Raw genomic sequence first — 7,571 nt, forward strand, 5'->3', positions numbered from 1 at the left:
AAGCCATTTTTAAACTTTCTTGTTGACTAAAGATTAATTTTCAAATGGATGAGAATATAATCATGTCTAGGTGTTTCAAGTCTCCAGTCTTGCAAATTGTTATTGCAGATGAATGAATTATGGAAATATAAGCTGACATCAGTTCAAGTATGTGCAGGACTGAAACTCCATGGAATGTATATAAACCTTTCAAATATTAACAGACAGTTTAACAGAATGACTATCAGGAAGTTGAAACCAGAGAGCCATAATAGTAAAGACATAGAATGAATGAAAAATGGAACAAGGGGCAAGTACAGCTAGAATACTCAATGTACACATTTGAGAAAGGAAGTGGTAAATCGGAAATAAATCTTGGAGAATGTGGTGGTTGAGAATGATAGAAGGTGTCACTGTGATCCAGGAGCAATGGATAATTAGGTGGACATATTTAATTGTAAGACATTTTCACAACCTTTGGAAATTCAGTTAAAAAAACACAAAAACACATAAAAATCACAACCAAACAGCAATCTGTAGGGAGTATGAATATGACCTCTCAAAAATTTTAAGCAGTTAATGGAGAGAAGTCTTAGTAAAAACAAACAAAGATGTTCAAAGAGGGCAGTTTGGCGTAGAGGAGGATTCTGAACAGATTTAAATAGATTATCTAAGGTTATAAATCACATATATCTGCTGCAAATATTATCTTTCTTCTATGAGTTCTCTTTGTCTGAACTTGATAATCCAGTCCTGAGCCACAATTGATAGCTTGGAAAAATGGAATGGAAGAAACAAAATGAAGAACCCATTACTCCACTGTAGAGAAAACAATCTTTTATTTTTTCCTCTCATCCCTCTTCACTACATTTTATTCATACTTTTAGGTCAATTCATTTTGAATTACATTTTCCTTCTTTATTCTGGCAAAGTAATTGGTCAAATAATTCACTAAAAGTTATTTGCCATTTTTTTTGATTATGCTGTTTAATTGACTAAGCGAGTCCATTAAACTTTCCTCTTGTATTTGGTTGCCATGAAACAACATCTATGTTAATGAGGACAAATCTAATGTAAAAATTGTCTCCAGAAAACCAGTCCAAGAAACTGTGATTACAAATACTTGGCTAACTTTTTTCTTTTTCCTTTACCTTGAAAGTCTTCTTGTGTCTAAATTGCCCAGAAAAATAGGTGCTCCATCACTTTTTGTTTCAATCAATTCTAACCTCAAGGATATATTTTGCTAACAAGATGCTTAGAGGAAACCAAAAAATACTCCATTTTTATCTTCTCACTTAAGACTCACCTTAGATAACATATCAGGAACAGTGAAGTTTTTCTTTGCAAAATTATTTCAATATATTATTTTTCTCTTGTTCTGGCATTTGCTCACCAAGATGTATGGAGAAGAATAGAGGTAAATCACCCATACCTTGGAAGACAGGTCTGTTACAAAAGGACAACGCTTCTGTGTCCTACTTCTATGTCCTCCTCTCAACTCTTTCATGATTTCCAATTAAACACAGCTTCTTGGCTATTGAAGCCTCACCCACTGCTTCATCTTCATAGTTTCTCTTTTAAAACTCTTTTAAGGGTAGAGACCCAGCTATATACAACCTATCTGAAAAGGATCCCAAACCTCAAAATCTAAAGGAGTTTTATGACTCTTCAGGAGGATGATTGGGAGACCTAGGACCCCCCATGCCAATCGTTTGATCATCCCATTCCTGCCTCATTTTGTCCCCTTTCCTATTGGCCAATATTCGTCGCTGTAACTGATCTGGATATGACCAGGTGTCAGGAATGGTAGTGGTTAGAGCCCCGTTCTTTTTTTGTCTAGGAGACAACTCCTCCGCTACTTGCACTCTCAGCAATCACTGGCAAACCAATGACTCATATCCTTTTGCAGGTTTGGTACGTGTTCCCCCATTTATTGTTCTGGCTACTAATGACTCTCAGTTTTCCCAGGTTCAATTGATTCATCCGCGCACTAAAAGAGCAGTAGGATTGATCCTTGCAATCGGGTCCGCAGTCATCGCTACAGTGTCTTCAGCTACCACCGCCGCTGTATTGCTGTCCCAAAGCGTGTCCACCGTGCAACAGATAAACCAGCTCATCCCTCAACTGTCATCCATAGAATTATAACATTTACAAGTTGCCAATCATCTTAAGGGAGGCCTCCTTGTGCTCCAACAACAAATAGACTTGCTCCAAGAACAGATTACGTTTCTTTGATTACAACAAGGAGGACTATGTAATGCTATGACTAATTCTGTCTGTCAGCTTACCACTCCCGCACCCAATTTCACTGAACTTAGTAACGACCTCAAAGGCCCTAAGTTCCTTAAGTACTTAAACTTCAACCAAATCCTGCTGCATGATGTTACCCACCTAAACCAGACCACCATTCAGCTTATTCCCGCTGTCTCCTTTTTAGAAGATGTGCTTAAAAAGTTTCAATGGTTTTCGCCATCCTCTCTGGTCATCTGGGGAGGCCATGCACATGTAGGGCTTACTCTCCTAGGAATTATTAAATGCTTGCACTCCCGGCAAAAATGCCTCCAATGACGGTTCACCATAATGATGGTCCTTTTAAAAGAAAAGGCAAAATTTGTGGGTAGAGCCGGTCAGATCTGGTTGAGTCAGCTAGAGTAGCAGTTGAAGCACACTTCCTGCTCATAGAGACGTGACCCACAGGCACGTCTGCCTAGCTTTCCAGCCATGAGCTGTCCATGTTCCCTACATGCCTCCGGGGGACCAATCAGTGCCTGTCACCAAGCAGTGCCCATCATCAACTCCCCGCTAAGTAATTGGCTGGGAAGGACTCAGGAGGTTGGGAAAACTGGAGCTATAAAATCCCAACCCTTGTGCAGAAATAAATCAGAACTGCTTAAACCTGTTCTCCCAACGTGTGTTCCTTGAGTGCGTCGTTCACACTTACCTCCTGCCAGAGATCTAGCCCTACAATGTAGCAATGGGGGAGGCCTTATAGTCCTTCACCTTCATTAGACTTGAAGCTAAAAATCTGTGATTAGTTGGAAATCAGGCAAGAGCTAAGAGGAGGACAGAGAAATAGGACATAGGAGCATTGTCTTTTTGTAAAAGACACTGTCATCCATGGTATGGGTGATTCAACTCTATTCTTCTCCATACATCTTGTTGAGCAAATGCAAGATGAAGAGAAAAAAATAATCTATGGAAATAATTTTGCAAAGAATAACTTCACTGTTCCTGATATGGTATCTAAGGAGAGTCTTAAGAGAGAAGATAAAAGTGCAGTATTCTTCGGTTTCCTCTAAGCATCTTGTTAGCAAAATATCTTTGAGGTTATAAGTGATTGATCCAAAAATTGGCAGAGTACTTATTTTTGAGGGCACTTTAGACAAAGAAGACTTTCAAGGTAAAAGAAAAAAAGAAAAATGTATAGCTAAATATTTGTGATCACAGCTTCTTGGACTGGTATTTTGGAGACAAAGTTTTACATTAGAGATTGTCCTCATTAACATTGATGCTGGGTTTCCGTGGCAACCAAATGCAAGCGGGAAGTTTAATGGACTCGCTTGGACAAGAAAACAGCATGATAGAAAAAAATGGCTAATAATATTTAGTGAATTATTTTGACCAATTACTTTGCCAGAACAAAGAAGGAAATATTTAATTCAAATCACTTGACTTAAACTTATGAATAAAAGTAGTCAATAGAAATGAGAGAAAACGTAGACGACTGTTTCTTCTCCAATGGAGTAATGGGTTCTTGATCTTGTTTCTTCCATTCTATCTTCACAAGCTATCAAGTGTGGCTCAGGACTGGAATATCCTTTCAGACCAAGAGAACTGGCAGAGGAAAATATTTGCAGCAGATGTAGGTGATTTATAACCTTAAACAGTCTATTTAAATCTGTTAAAATTTCTCCTCTACACCAAATTGCTCACTTCGAACAGCTTTGTATGCTTTTCCCAAGATTGTCCTTCATTAACTATTTAAAATTTTGAGAGGTCATAATCGTACTCTATAGAGATTGCTGTTTAGTTGTGGTTTTTGTGTGTTTTTGTTTTTTGTTGTGTTTTTTCACTGAATTTCAAAATGTTGTGAAAGTGTGTTACAAAAATGTCCATCTAATTGTCCAATGTTCCGGGATCAGAGTCACTCCTTCTATCATTCTCAACCAACCCCTTCTACAAGATTTATTTCCGATTTACCACTTTCTTTCTCACATGTGTATATTAAGTATTCTAGCTGTACTTGCCCCTTGTTCCATTCTTCGTTCATTCTATGGCTTTATTATTATTCCTTTACTATTATTACTATTAATTTAATTTCCTGATACTCATTCTGTTAAACTGTCTGTTAGTACTTTGAAAGGTTTATATACATTCCATGGAGTTTCAATTCTGCATATACTTGAACTGATGTCAGCTTATATTTCCATAATTCATTCATCTGAAGTAACAATTTGCAAGACTGGAGACATGAAGCACCTAGACATGATTTCATTGCCCTCCATTTGGAAGATTAATCTGTAGTCAACAAGAAAGTTTAAAAATGGCTTAGAATGTATTCCTAACTACCAGTTTTTATAAATGGCTTTGTACAGTGGTGTGTGATTATTTTATTTTACATGGGATAATATTTTCAACTACCTATAATTATTGGCAAAAGAAGAAATATAAAATTTACTACGGTAGAGGAATATGATAGAAATAGAAGACAGATTGTATGTTTGTCAAATCTCTGATGAGTACCCATATTCAAGACTTAAAGTCATATTTCTTACTATATTAGACATATAGGGAAAACATAAAACACCATATGATAAGGCAACTATTCATGACTTTTTAAAATGTACTTATGTGATGAAATTTACTTTATTAGCTAATGTTGTGGTTTGAAATATTGGAGGCTGAACTATTTAACAAATTTTTGAAGGCACCTACTGAAAAACACAAATGGTGGGGGGTACTATTCCTACACTTTAATGAATGGTTGAACCTGTTTGGCATTAGTGCTGGGTGAATAAATCAACTCTATTGAAACTTGCTCCCTACACTCGAAAGACTAGTAACCTCACTAAATATCATCACTTGTAAAGTGTTATTTTGGCAAATGTGATTTTTAAAAGTTTATTTGAAAAGGAATATACTTTCAGCAGATTAAATGTAGGTTATCATTTGTTTGAGAATGACAACATTTTTATACTACAGAGCCAAGTTTACTGAAGTACCAGTGTTTTGAAGCACTAAGGACATTCTCAATTAATGTTTTTTGAATTATATTTGACCTCTATGTCAAGTATTCCTAGCATTGGTAGACCGATTATGGATCTATCGTTCAGGAACTATTTTTTAGCCTGCTGATACTGGACTGAAATCATTCATTAACCATTAGGAGAAGGGTACTACAAATAATCTTGTGACATTTGTGGTCTTTTCCACTCATGTGGCATGGTCATCTGAAAATTGAAGGTTTGAATTACTGTACTTTCACATTTTGTGATTTCATCTTGCATTTTAAGTTGCCTTGCATTTCCCAATTGCTCACTGCTAATTCCTGCATTTCAAGGAATTGGGGCCCTGAAACATAAGAAATGAGAAATTGAGATGGGTCTTCAATTACTTTCTCTTGGCATGTTGCATGGGCATAGGTGGGAACTTTTGCCCTAGTTATCTGATGATGCGGATAACTGGGAGCTGGGATCCTAGGACCCATGGATCCTGTAGAAGAATAATACCTTTTAGACATCATATCAGCAAAATTTGAGTATAATCAGGAAGAATGCTTCAGAAATATGGAGAAAAACAATTTGGGACCAGCGAGTTAAAACAATAAACAGAGCAGCAGAGTAAAATCCCTTATAGATTAGAGGAAAACAACATTGTTTTTTTTTTTTACCATGTGAATTCAGTAGACCAATAACACGTAGAAAGTATCACAAGTTTATACCGAAAACATTGCATTGATCCTTTTTATATTCTAATATATATTCTAATCCTGATTATTTATATTCCAATCTATTTATTGGAATAATATAAATTAATTTGTCAAATTATCAATTAATTCCAGTAAGATCCACTTTGTGAAATATAAAATCAACACATATAAATATAAAATATATAATTATCTATAAGAAAATGTTTTGCATTGTTCCGTTGTGGTTAGGGAATCAAAGGCAACTGTTTTAAAGTATTATTCCATTGCCTCTACCTCATTGTTTGGGAGAATTAGAACTAAAGCTTTACCATTCAGGGATGTACAGCTTAGAGGCAAGAGGAAACACTGTGGTTAAAACACTACCAATTCAGGCCTAATAATGAGGAGAAACATATGGACTTCTCCTGGAGCTATGGAATATATTTGGTGATAGAAAATCAGTGGTGTAACTTCCTGCCTGGTTGGATGGTAGTCAGGCCAGGACATTAGGTAATCATGCATATGAACAATTTTTTCACCTTCTTGGCTTTAGCTACTTTTGGAATGGTAGGGTGTAATAAGCAGTTATATTTTGAAAAAAAATACCTTCTAGTCCGAAGAGTTCTGTCTGAACTGTTCGTCTCCATATAATCCCTTGTAACTAAGATTAGTTTTGCTCCAGTAAGACAATCTATGCTGTCAGGGTAAGACATTCTGGTTGGGCTGTTCCTATACGAAGCAAGGGTAAAAGGTCAAGGAGACATTTGTGCCAGCAAGACCTCATTTGGGAAATTTTAAGCTGCAGAAATTTAGAAGTAGCTCTTAAGCAAGGCTTACTTTGAATCCATTAGCTCCACAAAGCTAAATCAGTTAATAAATAAGTACTTGAAAATCCATTACCTTTGCACCTATCTATAACGGCTTCAAAGTATGATCAAATTTCAAATGAAAAAGATTTAAAATAGTCATTTACAAAAACTTGCAAATGTGAGCAATCGAACAAACAACATAAGTTTTTTCCACCATACACAGAATTTTACAGAAATAAGATGAATAGCAATTTTGGGAACAATAAGGTTTCCTTGTTACAAATAGGCAACCAAGGATATATACCTGTCTTAAGATTGCATCATTGATTACTTAAGTTTATAGGATACTACATGCTTCAGCAGCAGGTCTACCCGAATTACAATACAGAGATTTACATGCCTCTTGCACAAGGATGATATGAAAATTTGTGAAGTATTCCATATTTTTCATTCTTCAGATGCAAGAAATGAAAAACTGTTATTCAAAAGTTGATTACAAATATACAAGTGTAATAATATATGTAATTCATAGAAATAAAAGTTAGTTTGACATCAGTGTATTCAATCTTCACCATTTTAGAAAGGCCTTTACATAGCATAACCTTTATAAAACTTTTGAAATAAATAACATTGTCATTTTATCCGAAAGAAATAAAATTCTCTAAGGACCTAGGAATTAAAAGAATCTTAAAATGTTTCTGTATGGAATTCAATCTGAAAGGACACATTTATTAATGAAGGTATGTATTATAAAACAATGTCGAATTCAAAGTATTATATCTAGGAGCGAATGAAACAGATTATGGACATTATACAAACAGAATACTAAACATTTTAAAATATACTTTTTCAGACAAGCACCAGAAATATCTTTA

At 35.5% G+C, this 7,571-nt stretch overlaps 1 pseudogene; it reads left to right on the forward strand.

Annotated features, from left to right (window-relative positions):
• Positions 1-7,047: 7,047 nt before the first annotated feature.
• Positions 7,048-7,144, forward strand: LOC138828876 (U6 spliceosomal RNA; annotated as a pseudogene).
• The last annotated feature ends 427 nt before the right edge of the window (positions 7,145-7,571 follow it).

The sequence above is a fragment of the Dipodomys merriami genome, unplaced genomic scaffold, assembly GCF_024711535.1.
Source record: "Dipodomys merriami isolate MVZ:Mamm:240054 unplaced genomic scaffold, mDipMer1.0.p SCAF_1661, whole genome shotgun sequence".
NCBI lineage: Eukaryota > Metazoa > Chordata > Mammalia > Rodentia > Heteromyidae > Dipodomys > Dipodomys merriami.